General features: G+C 43.9%; 1 pseudogene; it reads left to right on the forward strand.

Annotated features, from left to right (window-relative positions):
* Positions 1-1,319: 1,319 nt before the first annotated feature.
* Positions 1,320-1,436, forward strand: LOC126458990 (5S ribosomal RNA; annotated as a pseudogene).
* The last annotated feature ends 16,435 nt before the right edge of the window (positions 1,437-17,871 follow it).

Genomic DNA, 17,871 nt, shown 5'->3' on the forward strand with positions numbered 1-17,871 from the left:
AGTACCCTAACCTTACCTTACTCTCCCTTGTCTGGAGAGTTTCCATGTGGTATGAGGGTGCACTTAGGCTTTCTGTCCAGTAGAATGAGAGTTCGAGTCGCTGATAATTTGCGTTTTTGACGTTCACTGAGTGTTTGTGCACTGAATTATTTTCGGCTTTTTATGCCTTGAGAGCGTGTTTGCAGGCATTATTTCGGTGATCTACGAGTAGTTTGCACGTCTGTATACTGTTTACTGGATTATTTTGGTAATTTACGAGTTGTTTGCATCTCTGAACATCAGCGTAATGCATTATTTACAAGTAGTTTCCAGGTCTGTAAACTGTATATTGTGACTCCAAGCATGTCAGGGTGAGCGTTTAGCATCAGCGTAATAAAGAAACTAGGTGAAATCCGTCGCTAAATAAATTGTACTAAAATAAATAAAGTACACTCATCCCTCTCTCCAGCAACCCACAACAGGCTGATTCCATTTCCCACCAGTTTTCCCCTCCAGACCACCAGGGGTGCGGGTGGGGGGATGAGGAGGCTAGGGCATATGTGCAGCTGATAAAAACATGTGATGGTATCATGATTCTGTGCTGCTATAGACTGAACTGCATAATCACATGAACTTGGAAACAAGGTCAGTTCTTTGGTCTTGTGGATCGGAGGCAGTTGTCTCTTCTGTGGTGGGAGCATATACGTACTTTTTAGAAATGACAGACAATTCCAGCAGAGACAGATGTTTCCATGTGTTGTGAAGCACATCGTTAATGCAAAGCATTTATTTGCGGGACCGTACTCTTTCTTTTCGTATGTTCTAGCATTAAAGTTCGCTTCCATTCTTCATGCAGTAAGCTGTGGATGAACTCCTTGGCTGAATGAGTGCATGTAATACAGCTATTAAAACTTCCCATGTATGGTATCAGCACTTCCTCATGCTCATTCCACACCGACAGCTCAACAAGCACTGGTATTTCAGCCTCTTGTGGTGGTAACACCGAACTAGGCCGCTACTGCTGTAGGAAGATAATAAATTTCAACATATTTCAACAAATTTAAACAAATTATATTCGAGCAGAATGACATCATAAGCAGTCTCAGGAATTACTCAGGTGTCAAGTAAGAAAGGGATGCCACCGCCTCATCGTGTGCGGGACCCGAACTGACACGTGGTTCACAGCTGACGGCTGCATCATCACTTCGCAGGGGCTGCCAGTCCATCCCAATTCCTGGGAATGTGTGCGGTAGCGTCCTGTGCAGTCCAGTGGACAGGGGATGGCTGACGGTGAGTGCTTCATTATCGAAAGGTTTTTAACTGTGCGTAATTACGTGTAAGGCAACGGCTTTGCCGCAGTGGATACACCGGTTCCCGTCAGATCACCGAAGTTAAGCGCTGTCGGGCGTGACTAGCACTTGGATGTGTGGCCATCCAGCCACCATGTGCTGTTGCCATTTTCGGGGTGCACTCAGCCTCGTGATGCCAATTGAGAAGCTACTCGACCGTATAGTAGCGGCTCCGGTGAAAGAAAACCATCATAACTACCGGGAGAGCGGTGTGATGACCACACGTCCCTCCTATCAGCATACTCCACTGAGAATGACATGGCGGTCGGATGGTCCCGATGAACCAGTTGTGGCCTAAAAACGGAGTGCATACAATTACGTGTGATGTGTGTTTCATGACTGTATACCTTGCGCAATCGGAATAAAAAGGGAAATGTGATCTATGTAATTACTTCTCACAAGACCTGCATCTTTCCAAACAACAGAGTATGATGAGCAGGGGAAATCCAAACCCCACAAACTGATTTTTTCTTATAAAAGAACTATATATCCTTGAATTTCCCTTTGTGAGATCCTTCCTCTCAACTGCAGAGCTGCCAGTTTCCAGGTAGAGGAGGGGAGGGGGAGAGGCGAGGGTGCGAGGGGGGTGGGGCTTTGGTGGCAGGGATTGTGATCGATTTTCTGAAAATTCGTTGAATAAGTAAATAAACTATATTCCATACACTGTCTTGAATCCCCTAAATTGTTTAAATAAACAACATACCACACATCGTCTAAACTGTTTAAACAATATTCCACACACAGAAATCGATTTCTGGGCAAATTCAGTAACTAAATGAATAAACTATATTCCATACACTGCCATAAATAACTAAACAATATTCTATACATTGTATAAATTGTTTAAACAATATCACATACACTACAATCGAATTACCTCCAAATGACCGATCAACTGAGACTTTTTCCCACCAATTTGTGAGAGGGAGGGTGGGAGGGGCGGGGATTTAGCGTGAGGGAGAGGTTAATTAATTGATCAATTTAATTAAATTGTCAATGAAATTGATAAGTGTGAGAGCAGCTATTCTAATAACATAGACCTGAAAGTGTACCTATAGGAGTGAGTTGGGGTGTTTCCTGAGGTGGCAGGGGAGCATAGGTTAAGTGTCTGTCAATCAACAGGAAGGATCCTTTTATCAGAAGATTAGGTTAAGTACCTGTCAGTCAAAGGAGAACAGTAGGTTTGCCCCTGATTGCTTACCTGTAACTGATGCAGGCAATCCGCACCAACAACATAGACTGGCGATTGCTTTGTCCCCCTACTCATGTCCGCTCATTGCACATACCTCGTCTATAGGGTGGGACGTTCACACACTTCGTAATTTTAGTGATGAACTTGTTAGTTGCAAACTGGAGCACTGAGACATATTCAAATCCTCATTTAAGAGTATAGATTAATCTTTCCAGAAAGAAAGTGATACCTGTGTAAACTTTTTCTTGAAATAACGTCAGAGGGCTTTGGACTAAACTTTCATGGGCCAGTATTGACAAATTAGAAGACAGAATTTTTACCAGGACAATTTGCTGTAGTCATCTTTACATCTAAGACTCAGAATTTCATGCACACAAGGGCACTTCAAAACTAATAAGAATCTTATTGGTGTGCAATTCACTGCTTCACAAATTGACACACAGCAGTAGAAATGAGCGTCAGCTCTTCCAATGACTGGAAAAGAAACTCTCTATTTGCTTCATGAATGTTGCGAAAGTTGTTGCAATATTTTTTGTGGTCAACGGTGTTTAGTTTCATGAACAGTAAACTGTGCAACGGGTGGTAACAGGCTGCGAATTATAAAAATAATAAAGACGTGTATTTGACGTCTCTGACTTCAGACAACACAATATATACACTCCTGGAAATTGAAATAAGAACACCGTGAATTCATTGTCCCAGGAAGGGGAAACTTTATTGACACATTCCTGGGGTCAGATACATCACATGATCACACTGACAGAACCACAGGCACATAGACACAGGCAACAGAGCATGCACAATGTCGGCACTAGTACAGTGTATATCCACCTTTCGCAGCAATGCAGGCTGCTATTCTCCCATGGAGACGATCGTAGAGATGCTGGATGTAGTCCTGTGGAACGACTTGCCATGCCATTTCCACCTGGCGCCTCAGTTGGACCAGCGTTCGTGCTGGACGTGCAGACCGCGTGAGACGACGCTTCATCCAGTCCCAAACATGCTCAATGGGGGACAGATCCGGAGATCTTGCTGGCCAGGGTAGTTGACTTACACCTTCTAGAGCACATTGGGTGGCACGGGATACATGCGGACGTGCATTGTCCTGTTGGAACAGCAAGTTCCCTTGCCGGTCTAGGAATGGTAGAACGATGGGTTCGATGACGGTTTGGATGTACCGTGCACTATTCAGTGTCCCCTCGACGATCACCAGTGGTGTACGGCCAGTGTAGGAGATCGCTCCCCACACCATGATGCCGGGTGTTGGCCCTGTGTGACTCGGTCGTATGCAGTCCTGATTGTGGCGCTCACCTGCCCGGCGCCAAACACGCATACGACCATCATTGGCACCAAGGCAGAAGCGACTCTCATCGCTGAAGACGACACGTCTCCATTCGTCCCTCCATTCACGCCTGTCGCGACACCACTGGAGGCGGGCTGCACGATGTTGGGGCGTGAGCGGAAGACGGCCTAACGGTGTGCGGGACCGTAGCCCAGCTTCATGGAGACGGTTGCGAATGGTCCTCGCCGATACCCCAAGAGCAACAGTGCCCACTATACGCCCTCGCTCAAAGTCCGTCAACTGCACATACGGTTCACGTCCACGCTGTCGCGGCATGCTACCAGTGTTAAAGACAGCGATGGAGCTCCGTATGCCACGGCAAACTGGCTGACACTGACGGCGGCGGTGCACAAATGCTGCGCAGCTAGCGCCATTCGACGGCCAACACCGCGGTTCCTGGTGTGTCCGCTGTGCCGTGCGTGTGATCATTGCTTGTACAGCCCTCTCGCAGTGTCCGGAGCAGGTATGGTTGGTCTGACACACCGATGTCAATGTGTTCTTTTTTCCATTTCCAGGAGTATATATATATATATATATATATATCTTATGGGACTTAACTGCTAAGGTCTTCAGTCCCTAGGCTTACACACTACTTAACCTAAATTATCCTAAGGACAAACACACACACCCATGCCCGAGGGAGGACTCGAACCTCCGCCGGGACCAGCCGCACAGTCCATGACTGCAGCGCCTGACACGGCTCGGCTAATCCCGCGCGGCAATCAGGTTTTATTCCCGGTGATCTTCCAAATAATTAAATTACACATTTAATTTTCCCATTTGAATGCTCGACTTAACTGTTTTAATCGCGTTATCTGGAGTGTAACTGCGGACGTAAATATTACGGCTGAAAGCTCTCGGGGCCTCAATTACGCAGCTGCATCCACAAATCAAACCGCCCTGCACAACACTCGACTCTTGCTTCCCGCTAACAGTTCCAAATTGTGAGTTGATTTTTTATTGAAATGAATTAAAAATATAACTGAACCTAATGTTCAACTAATTAGTAGCATAACATGAAAATTAACTGCATATAATGGAAATATATCAATTTGCAATAAACAAATGTATATTTTTAGTAGAGAGATTTGTGTACCTAAACTTGTAGAAAGTAAATTTTGCGGATACACAGTATTTCAAACTGTCCATGACTGTAGAAGGTGTCGCGGATCGACTTTTATAAAACGAATCACAGAAAAGAATGACTAACATTTATCTGTTTTTATTGTATAATAAATGATAAATGCGTTCTCCAACTAGCTGAACTTCTACCCCTTGCCCGTTTTCCTGCAATTCCGTCTGTTAGGCCAATTTCAAAAACTTCAACCGGTTCTACTGTCGTCAACACACTGTCAAAATTAGACAGCATCCGAAATAAAATCGTTTTGAAGATCCATGATACCTGAGAGGACTAACTACACAACGAAAAATTTTTCAACAGACAGTTGATAGCGACATAACACAATGTTTATAATTTGCTCTGTACCACTACACAGCTGAAACTCAACTGACTGGTCTATTGGCCAATGCATAAACGTTCTGTTATGTTGTTACTAACGATTTTCTGTGTGTGTGTGTGTGTGTGTGTGTGTGTGTGTGTGTGTGTGTGTGTGTGCGTGTGTTATCTAGTCACTCCACTTAGCAATTATGGATGCTCAGAATTATTGTAGAAAGTTTTGTATAAGAAGCTATGTAATTTGCATTAACGTGTGTGTGGAGGTACCTTGCTTCAGTTCAAGCGTTCGAAAATTGCTAGGCAGCTTAAACTGCAGTAACGCAAATAAAGGTTGCAAATTCAGAGACCTGTGAATCCGTGTTGTTTTTTAGTACACTCGTATTCATAGCGGCTGATGACCAACCAGCAACAAAATTTGTTGGGCACGTCAATCCTGAGATTACTGTACAGAGTCTTCTGCTGCTCTCTCTTCACAGCTCTCGTCTCACTTCCAGCACAGCTGCAGCCTTCCGCACCATTGCCAGTCTGCTTCACACATTACTATTTAAGGCTTTCCCTGCTCTTCTTTCCGTCCACCATCGCTTTACCTACAGTTTCAATAGTGCCTCATATCGTAATATTTCACCAACCATTGTGTCTACACCATTCATTATGTTCTTTATTAGATATTTTCCTCGTTACACGAAGTCTAGGGCATATCGTTCTAATGTTTGTCACCGTTTCGTTTATTTCCTCAGTTTTCATGATTCGCGCCTATAGATAGCTGTACTCCGAGCACGGAATTTTGCAAAATCTCTTCCTGGTCTCAGGATATGCCTTTTGAATGACAACAGCTCTTACTTTCCACCTTTTGCTTTCTTCGCTGTCACGTCTCTCTTACTCCTTACTTCTTAATCTTTTCTGATTCCTGGACGTTTACAATCTGTTTATACAGTGGTTGTGCATTCACATTAGAATTTCCGCCAGATATGAGAATTGTGTGGGACCGGGACTCGAACCCGGGTTTCGCGCATATCGCGAGAGGTCGCCTTAACCACTTCGTGTACGGAGCACGTCTCCAGGACCGGCACTAACTTCCGTACGTCACGAAGTCCGCAATCCTTACGCTCGCACATTTCGCGATTCTTCCACCTAGAGACACAAATATTTTATCGTCATTTTAAGCCGTCAAGGCGACCGCTAGTGATAAGCCTGAAATCCGGGTTCCAGTCTCGGTCCGGTACAAATTCCCATGCACCGTAAACAGATAGTCAATCCAGATTCATTTAAATGCGAATCCATTTCGTAATATTTACCACAGTTGTAACTGCCAAAACAGTGTCTGTTGCTTCAGACACGCTTGCATATGTGGCGGATATTGTGTTGTGAAGGTGCAGACACTGCATAAACACAGACATTGAAATATCCTTGATGTATCAGTGCCAAGACAGGCTAAAATGACGTTGAAATATATCTCTTCCTGGGAGGAAATCACGAAATGTGCGAATGTGAGGGTTGTGAATTCAGTGAAATGTGGATATTCTGCTTGTTCCAGGATTCCCCACCCCCCAGGGGGCTCCCATTTGTGAGTGCGTGTTTGGCAACCAAGAGGTCCACCCCCACCCAGCTCTACTTTGCAGCGCGGGGTAGCCGCACGCACTAAGAGCGTCTTGTCCGCGAGGTTCCCCCGGTCGGAGGTTCGAGTCCTCCCTCGGGCATGGGTGCGGGTGTTGCCCTTAGCGTAAGTTAGTTTAAGTTAGGTTACGTAGTGTGTAAGCTTAGGGACCGACGACCTCAGCAGTTTGGTCCCATAATACCTTACTACAAATCAAATCAATCATCTCTACTTCCCTTTCCGTGCAGCAAGTCGACCTTTCTGCTGTTCGTTCCTCCCCCCCCCCCCCCTTTCCCTTTCTGTCGGTCCATTGGACGGTCTCCTTGGTGCCTACTGCGCCCGGATTTGGATCGTGATTCTGGACACTCGTAAGCTTCCATTCAGGCATTCTACGACTTTTCATTCTTCATTTTATGGTCCCATTCTTGGGTTTTACCTGCTATTATTTTCTCTTCCGAATGTCACGGAAGTGCGGGTCGTGCAGATAAGGCCCCCAACGTAGCATATGTTCCACCTTTCGATCTTTTTCTCTTCGCGCCCTTCATTTCTTCCAAATTTACAACGTCCAAAACCCAGCACGGTAGCCATTCTATTGTGGGAGGTAGGGCCATGACCACACAGGAGTCGCGCCGATGCCGATGGTTTCTGAGCTGCATATCCCCACGCATGCCAGCGACTACATACCCATTGTGGCTGGAGCAAATGTATTCCAGGCAACAGTTTACTGATCAGGTAACCGCTGCTGTGGCTGGCGGGGTGAGGGGGGGGAGGGGGGGGAGGGGGAGCCCATGGGGAGACTTCTCGGCCAGACTGGATGGCACTACGGCGGAAGACTCTCACATGAAGAGAATTAAGTTATCATTTGCAGGTGGCCGCACCGGCACAGTAATCTCTTCTGAAGGTAACAATTATTACAACGCTGAGAGATTTTTTTTTTTTTTCACTCATCAGTCATCTGACAGGTTTTGCGTAGACCGCCACGATTTCCTCTCCTCTGCCAACCTTTTCGTCTCATCCTTGCGCTTGCCCCCTACATTCTCAATTACTTGCTGGATGTATTCCAATCTTCATCCAGAATTTCAATCCTCTGTAGATTTCTTAAGTACCACGGAAGTTATGTCCTGATACCTTAGCCGATGTCCTGTCTTCCGGAGCCTTCTTTTTTTCAGTGCTTTCCATATTTTTCAGCTTATTAGTCCACCATATTTTCAAGATTCTTTTGTAGCACCATATCAGAAATTCTTCTTTTCTCTTCCAATTTTACCACAGTCCATCTTTCAATACAATACAATGCTGTGCTGCAAACTAACCTTCTCAGAAAATTCTTGCCTATCTTCGATTCTAGTAGAGTTCCCTTCGCGAAGAATGCCTTCTTTGCCAGTGTTAGTGCGCTTGTTATGTCCTCCTTGCTCCGTCCATCATGGGTTATTTTCCTGCCTAGGCAGCAGAATTCATGAACTTCGTCTACTTCGCGATCCACAATACTTATGTTAATTTCCTCGCTGTTCTCTTTTCTGATAGTTGTCATTACTTTCGTCTTCCTTCGATCTGTTTTTTATTAACATTCTGTACTCATTAGACTGGTTATTCCAATCTACACATCTTGTAATTCTTCTTCACTTCCCCTATGGATAGCAATGTCATCAGCGAATCTTATCACTGATATCCTTTCACCATGAGTTGTAATCCCACTCTTTTATTTCCGTCATTGCTTCTTCGATATATAAATTGAACGATAGGGGCGAAAGGCTACGTCCCTGTCTTAAAAGCTTTGTTCTTGGTCTTCCAGTCTTACTGTTCCCTCTTTGTTCTTGTACATATTGTATATTATCCGTCTATCCCTATAACGTACCGCTAATTTTCTGAGAATTTCAAACATCTTTCACCATTTTACACTCTCCAGCGCTTTCTCCAGGTCGACAAATCTTATGAAAGTGTCCCAATTTTTGTTAGTCTTGCTTCCATTATCAACTACAATGTCAGAACTGCGTCTCTGATGCCTTCACCATTCCTGAAGCTGATCGTCATCTAACAGATATTTGATTTTCTCCTCTACTCTACTGTTTATTGTCAGTAACTTCGTTGCATGAGCTGTTAAGCTGATTGTGTCACAATTCTAGCCTTGTCGGCTCTTGCCATCTTTGAAATTGTGTGGATGATGTTTTCATATAAGTATGATGGTATATCACCAATCTCGTACTCTCTAAAACCCGATGTGAATAGTAGTTTTGTTACCAGTTCTCCCAACGGTTTTCAAAATTCGGATCGAGTGTTATCTATCCGCAGGGCCTGACTTGACTTTAAGTCGTCCAACGATTTTTTAAATTTTAAATCTAATACTGAATCCGCTATGTCTTACCTATCGACTCCTGTTTCATCTTCTACCACATCAGACAAGTCTTCCCCATCAGGGAGGACTTCAGTGTAATCTTTTCACCCATCCGCTCTCTCCGCTTTCTCCGCTCCATTTAACAGTGGAATACCCATTACACTCTTAATGTTACCGCCCCTGCTCTAATTTCGCTTTAATTTCACTGAAGGTTGTTGTGACTTTCGTAATGCTGATTCAATCCTTTAGATAATCATTTCTTCTTCGATCTTTCACATTTTTCATGCACCATTATCGCCTTAGTTTCCCTGCAGTTCCTATTTATTTCATTCCTAGAGCGACCTGGTTTTCTGTATTCCTGAATTTCCCTGAACGTCATTGTACGTCCTTCTTTCTTCAGCTGAAATATTTCTTCTGTTACACACGGTGTTTTCGCAGCTGTCTTCCTAGTACTTTTGTTTTTCATTCTAGCCGGCATGAATACTTGAACTGCTGTTACCGATGTTGATTTACTGTCGATTTTCATAACAACCCTGTCACTGAACATAGAACACTATACGCCAACAGAACAAACAGCCCTGTTTCGGGAAACGCCACGTGTGACATTATTATACAGGGCTGTCGCTACGACCAACTGAAATTTATTGCAGAGTAGTGCACTATATCAGAACGTGATGAATGATTGTACAATGAACAATGTAACACGATGCATAATAAGATAACGAAACAAAGCACTTCACTTATCCATTCAGACAACATTATTCTTTATCTTCTACTGGATAAACAGCAATCAGTTACCGCGATTTTGTGTAAGTACTACAATATGTATTTTTCAAACATTGCTTCAAACCATTACTATCGTGTTTTTGTGATTCCAGGGATTCGGTTGCAGGTGCACCTATCAATGTAAACAAATTACATTGGATATAAGACTCGCATTGTCTAAAGACTCCTATAGTTTTAATTACAATCAACAGTCAGCATTGTCAGAACAAAAACGTGTAAAACTTAAGCGCATTAAAGAAGAGAGGTTGTAGGAGATATTACTCATAGACACTTCAGTTTCTCTTATATCTTAATAACCAGATGACACCAAATTTGCCATAAGATTTTATGTCATGTCTATAACATAACTCCTAGTAGAACACAGTAATTCCAAGAGAAATTAAAAATTTCGGGGGGGGGGGGGGGGGGGCATGTCATACCTGATAATGTAAAGGAAGCTATGCGAAATGATATACGATCATGGCCAAATAGGAAGTCATTATAGTCATCACAAATTCGAAAAGAGTTGCTTGTCCGATGATCTAAATTTTGAAAAAAGATGTTTGATATGTTTAGAGAACAACATTGTGAACATAAATGCCATGAAACGTATATAGAGAGATTTTCCACTCGGATTTCAATTTGTCTTTTGGTCTCCCTAAAGCATATTCCTGCTCGTACTGCGACAGGTTGTATTTGGGTATTATGTCAGCAGAGACAAGTGAAGAGAGACAAGTCATTGAAGTTCAAAGCAGATTACATCATTACAATGCTGAAGTAGCTTATAAAGCAATGAAGGAAGATGAAAACAAGGCCAAACTAAGTCGTAAATACAGTGTACTTTACATTGATTTACAGCAAGTGCTCTTCTGTCCTCTATTGTCCCACTCCTCAGTATTCTATCAACGGTAGTGTTCATGTTATAATCGAGCCATACATATTGATGGAACTTATGATGCAACTGTTGTGACTTGGCAAGACAGCCAAGCCACTAGGAGGTAGCCGAAAGGCACGCGTTTAAGCTCACGCAGGCTGGCGTGAGGTCTGGAACAGCTAAAGGAGTTGAGTCTAGTAAAAAAAGTACGTAGCTTCTGGAATACTTAACTTTAATCCATAATTGGTGAACATTGGTCTGACGGTACATGCATCACAAGATAACTAACAATTGATAATGGCGCCTTGCTAGGTCGTAGCAAATGACGTAGCTGAAGGCTATGCTAACTATCGTCTCGGCAAATTAGAGCGTAATTTGTGAGGGAACCATCGCTAGCAAAGTCGGCTGTATAACTGGGGCGAGTGCTAGGAAGTCTCTCTAGACCTGGCGTGTGGCGGCGCTCGGTCTGCAATCACTGATAGTGGCGACACGCGGGTCCGACGTATACTAGCGGACCGCGGCCGATTTAAAGGCTACCACCTAGCATGTGTGGTGTCTGGCGGTGACACCACAGCAACAATGTACTTTTGGCACGAAAGCGTGGCCAGACGAGGATCGGCCGAAATTTCTTTGTGTATATTGAAGTACATCACCTCAAACTATCAGCCCTTGCTCTGGGAGAAGAAAAACTTTAGTTATTTGGTCTTACAGAAGCATAGGGAAAAACAATAATTGGGGTGTGTTGTCAGTTAATACTTAATAACTTTGGGATGTTTTAATAACACATTCTTGGTATCAGCTCATAATTTTGTGCAGTGTGACCGATAGTCTGCACTGGCAGACTGTCAAAAGATACATCTCACTGGACAATTCCTTAAAAACTAGATAGACGTTATCGCTTCAACAATGCCGATGAAACCTTTCCTTGTATATGATACGCAGCCTAAGGACTCCAAAGATTTGAGTGATTTGGAACATTCATTGGATACGAACTTCAAAATAACTTCATCACACTGAATGCAGATATCAGCAAGTGATCCAGGAACAGTTCGTATCAGAATCAGCGACTATGTGCTACTACCCTGATATGCATATTCCAGCTCAAAGAAATCACAATGGGTTTGCAATACATGTTGTAAGCCCTATAGTGTCCGCCAATAACTCAATATCTCTGCTCTAGTCTCAGCTGTTGCCAACGAAAGTAGAAAAGATGAAAGATTAAATGGCTATGTGCAAGTCTATTCGAGTGGAATTCAAACAATTTTATGAAGAACAGAAGGCTGAGTAACATTTTGGTGTACTGATTTCGTAACTTAAGCCAACATAATGGATACTACAAAAAATAACTTCATCATTATTTCCTCTGCGTTACACGTAAAATATTGGCGGATCTATAAAAATTTAGTATTTAGTATTAAGGATGTTCCATATGAACATTTTGTTGAATACTGTGGTTAAATCCAATCATTTATGTATTGTTGTTGGTTTCAACTTTGTGCTTCTGTGTACGGTTACAACCTTGTTCTGTTTCAAGATATTATTTTTTCCATTATTTCTTTATTTACACGTGACGTTTACAAGTGCATCTTAGTCAAATAATAATGTCAGTACACTTGTTTCATTGTAATTTTCGGAATCCTATATTGAGCCTGTGCATTTTCCTCTTCAGATTTTCTAGTTTCCCTGCCAGTCTCAAGTTTTTGACATTCCACACACTGATTCATAGTTCTTTACCCTCTCGTTGGTTATTAAATGTTTTTCTCATAGTCATCTCGTTCTTGACAGTCGTCTCCCAGAGATTCAAGTGGGTACTGCTCCAGAATCCTTTCGCCAATGGAGAGATCATCATAACACTTTGTCAGTTACTGGCCATATGTAATTACGATATACATTACCTATTTTTAATGCTTGGTTTCGATCGCCTTCTGCATCCTCATGCTATTGATCATTGCTGATTCTCCGCCTTTTAGGAACAGTTTTCCATCCGAAATGCAAGAGAGTGTGTGAGATTGCAGGGCACTCTCACTTCTGATCTGGTGTCGTGCTATTAATGTTCTTAAGGAAAATGATCTTTATTACAATCTGACTTCATACATCATGATGACATGGTGGGCAGTAGTTAATACTCTTGCTTGTGTGCTCTTTTGAAGGAACAAGGGTAAGCTTTACCTGCGTTCAAAGGAACAGGGTGCCGATTTAAGCGACGGCAGTAAAAGCATATGGCGACTGTAGGCTGATGGGAGCGTTTTTTCTGTAGAATCTGAGTGAAAACATTTCTGGGCTACCGAGTTCTGCAGTCTCATTGTGCAGACACGTTTCGATGGCGCCAGTCGGTCTCCGGTCGTGTCAAGGTAGGCTGACTGGAGCCGAGGAGACGCCACAGCAATGGCCAAAGCACTGAAAACTGGCAATAAAACAGAGGAAGGGCCCATGTTAGGCAGGAAGCCGATGAGACAACTGTGACTTTTCTGCGACTTTCCGTGGGACAGGTCACTGGCGCCCAGATGTCCAGACTCTGTTTCAAAACATATTTGTGTAGGCATGAGGCCTTTAGCGAGTTAACGGCCATTCTTGGGAAAATTCGAATTGGACGGAACAGGGGAGATAATAGTCTTTTTATGAAGGGCTGTGCTTCCATCCTGGTCATGTTGTTAGCAAAGACATGCCATAAACACGTGGGAAAGAGGAGACGAAGCTGAAACTTTTTTTCTTTCCTTTTCTCCCAATTTACTTTAAAGTTTCTGATTGGTCAAATCTGTCTATGCAGAGCAAGGGGCAGTCTCCCATTTTCGAATGCGGCTCTCTGCCTCGTGGCTTGTACTAAAGTGGAAGGAGTCTAAGATGTAGAGAAGAGAAAGCCACTCTTGCACTGGCACTTCGCTAGCAAAGGTCTGTACCTAAACGATGAGCCTCGTGTCCTTTGCTAGTGTGCCACTTAGAGCCTGTGCCAGTAACCTTCTGAACTGTCAGAGGTACTACTTCTAGCATCATGCACACAACGAGTGATGCATGGGTGTACTTATTTGTCCTGAGTCAGGTTGGTTGCTTGGTTGTTTGGGGAAGGAGACCAGACAGCGTGGTCATCGGTCTCATCGAATTAGGGAAGGATGCGGAAGGAAGTCGGCCGTGCCCTTTCAGAGGAACCATCCCGGCATTTGCCTGGAGTGATTTAGGGAAATCACGGAAAACCTAAATCAGGATGGCCGGACGCGGGATTGAACCGTCGTCCTCCCGAATGTCCTGAGTCAGCCGTCTAGACATATTCCGTCATGCACGGTCGTGGGATAGAGTCAAATCGGTTTGGCAGACCAGCAAACGGGTCCACCTGCACACTGGAGTCCACCATGGTTTCAGAGGCCATAGGGAAGTACCTGCGTTCCGAATTAGCCAAACGCAAAACCGCGTGTTTGCATTGTTGGGCGCGCGCTGCCGTCCATGACTTCTGTGGTGTCACCGCCAGACACCACACTTGCTAGGTGGTAGCCCTTAAATCGGCCGCGGTCCGGTAGTATACGTCGGACCCGCGTGTCGCCACTGTCAGTGATTGCAGACCGAGCGCCGCCACACGGCAGGTCTAGAGAGACGTCCTAGCACTCGCCCCAGTTGTACAGCCGACTTTGCTAGCGATGGTTCACTGACAAATTACGCTCTCATTTGCCGAGACGATAGTTAGCATAGCCTTCAGCTACGTCATTTGCTACGACCTAGCATGGCGCCATTATCATTTGCTATTTATCTTGTGATGCATGTACCGTCAGACCGATGTTCACCAATTATGGATTAAAATTAAGTATTCCAACAGATACGTACTATTTTTGCTAGTCTCATATCCCTGACCTGTTCCAGACCTCACGATATCCTGCGTGAGCTCAAACGCGTGCCTTTCGGCTTCCTCTCATAGTGACTTGGCTGTCTTGCCAAGTCACAACAACTTCAGTCGCCGAACGCATCGTGATGTGCCGCCCTGACCAGCAAAAGGGTAAAGTATTCGCTGCTGCGGCGTAGGACTCCAATATATGTTTGACAGCACCCTGTTGTTTCGAAGACTATTTTTCTTTTTGGAATAGTATAGATGCTTGATTTTGGCGTAATTTGTGCTACACCGCGGATTCACGTGTATGAAGTCAGATAAAGCGATAAGTGTTCTGGTTAGTGTCGTACGTCGATCCCCAGTTTACACTTTGTCCACCACAGACCCCATATTAGTGAGAGTGTTTGTCAAATAAAATGTTTGTGTGCCGTTTCTTTAGCCATTTTTTTGTCTTGTGATGTTAAGAAAGAATAAATCTATTGTCATTTAGCTCACAGCTCCTTCCCTGTGTTCTGGTTAACATTACCTTTGCCAATTTATTAAAGTCCTGATCACAAAAGGAAGTAGGAACCTTTCAATTGGCGAACCGCTGCCAGGATCTAGGGCCTTGGCACTTCTGTGATACTGTCATTTTGCGTCCTTGCCGAACAGGTCCACATTATTATGAAATAAAAATATAACAAAAATTATAGTTCATCAGTATGTTGTAGATACTTAATACTCTGATTGTGTTGTTAATGTGTTTAATTGTATTATTTATAGCGCATTTGTGTCAGTGACATCTTTGTCATTTGTCGACTGTTTTTCCATGGTTGCTAACGGCGTTGTCGTATTGTTTTTGTGGTGTTTACTATTGTATTTCCTTTGTATTTGGTTGTTTTTTGGTCTGAATCTTGTGTGCTACTGTAATAGTCTCGGACTGCACCCTGCTTCGTTAAACTTTTTGACGACATTGTATTGTACTACGTATATCTTGTGGGTTAGATAACATGGTTGTCCAAGTGTTGCACGGATAATTAAAGTTTGTTGTTGATAGAGAATTTGAGTGATAACGAGTAGTAGGGCAAGACAAGTAGACCTGGAGCGGGAAACTAAAGCGTGCGTCATGGAGGAAGAGAGCAGTGAAACGGTGGAGGCACAGTTTGAACGTAGGGAGGCGTTGCTGCTGAACGGTGTTATCAACGACGATGTCGTGCAACAAGGAAATCAGCGAGCCAAAAGCGATATGGACTTTCTTCAGGGGACAGACAGTGTCAGATCGCGAGTGACAGAAGATGTGAATGTACCACAAGATATTGGAGTGGAGGTGCTTATTAGAAATCCGGACAGAGAAGACAGAGCGGTATCAGAACACAATGATGCCGATACTGTGGTGTCACCGCCAGACACCACACTTGCTAGGTGGTAGCTTAAATCGGCCGCGGTCCATTTAGTACATGTCGGACCCGCGTGTCGCCACTGTGTGATCGCAGACCTAGCGCCACCACAAGGCATGTCTCGGGATACGGACGGGCACTCGGCCCAGCTGTAAGGACGACATTGCTAGCGACAATACGGACGAAGCCTTCCTCTCATTTGCCGAGAGACAGTTAGAATAGCCTTCTGCTGAGTCCATGGCTACGACCTAGCAAGGCGCCATTAGCCTTACCTAGTTTGAGAGTTATCGTATAAATGTCTCAAGAAGAACGTTGTAAACCAACAAAGATTAAAAGTTAAGTATATTCCAAAGCTACGTATTTTCTTTATAGCAGTCATAACGTATCCTGTTCCAGAATTGACGCCATTCGGCGTGTGTGTACGCGTGCCTTTCTTTCGGCTCCCTTCCCAGTGTGGCGTAGCAAGCTTGTTACGCCACAACAGATACAACACCGCAGAAATCAAGTACGAGTTCGGTCGATCAGGATACTGAGCAAAAGGAAGAGGACTTCCATCTGGCACCATTTTTAATGGGAATGAAGAAGAAACTCGATAAAGGGAATGGAGGTTGGACTAAAAGGAATGGAGGAAATATTAATGGACTAAAACGAATGGAGGAGAAAATTACTGAGTTAGTACGAGATATTAACCAGACGAGGACAGACATCATAAATATCGATTCTCAGGTAAATCTGATGGCAGAGGAACACAAGACATAGGCAAATAAACTCCAGGAAATCCTAGTTAAAGTAAAACAAGAGCAATGAAAGATTTAAAGACTGCACATCATGCTAAGAAGACGGCAGATGGGCCAAGACAGTAGCAAGTTTCGCAAGACGTGTAGCAGCTGAAGCATCGAAAGCGAGTTAACGCAGAGAACAGCAAGTACGAGAGGCAGTGATCAATTTCAACAAGAAGGTCGAATGCGTGGAAAAGCGACAAAATGACGCGGAGCAGCCCATCGACACGAAAATACGTGACGCTACGGATCTTCATGCGACAGCGGCCATAGGCAAATTTATTAGCTGAGCTGCGCAAATTAGGGACTGGTTCGGACGTGACAACTGCAAGTCCAGTGAGCGAGACTGAAGACGTCCGCACTCTCCTTTCATTAAAATCTCAACAGGAAGCTATCAACAGGAGTATGGAGAAGAAATTGGAGGAGACGCTAAGGAAACAAATTCAAATATGGCCAAACGCGAACGCAACAGAAACAGAAACAAATTCAGACGGACGGATAACTGTATACCGTTAGCAGCAAGCAGAGGACACGGTGAAATGAACGTCGCATTTTCTCGAAGGCGAGGAGGGAGCAAAAACGAGAGGACGTCGAATGAGGACATCCAAAGGACTGATATTTTCCGTAGGACGGAAGTTGTCGACGAAACGCCATTAGATTTTCAACACTTCTTACAAGTCCTAAAATACGAAGTTTTCCGAGATAAGGGTAATTTTACTCACCCAGGCACTTGGATATCACAATTTTACCTCTCTTTACCTCCAAATTGGCCTTTAAAATACAAATTAGACTTTATTTACAAACACTTGCAAGGGTCACTTGTGAAGAAAATGCGCCGACGTGTAGAAGTTACCAGCAGTTCAAGGACAGCTTCCTAAACGTCTACTTGCCCAAGGAGACGCAAGAGCGCAAAAAATACGAGATGATTGTTGGCAAAGATTTCGAGAGTTCGAGCTACAAAAGCTCAGTCAAGTTCCTTGATGCAATGATTGACAAGAACCAGTATCTTGACGTACCATGCTCTA

The sequence above is a fragment of the Schistocerca serialis genome, chromosome 2 (assembly GCF_023864345.2).
Source record: "Schistocerca serialis cubense isolate TAMUIC-IGC-003099 chromosome 2, iqSchSeri2.2, whole genome shotgun sequence".
Taxonomy (NCBI): Eukaryota; Metazoa; Arthropoda; class Insecta; order Orthoptera; family Acrididae; genus Schistocerca; species Schistocerca serialis.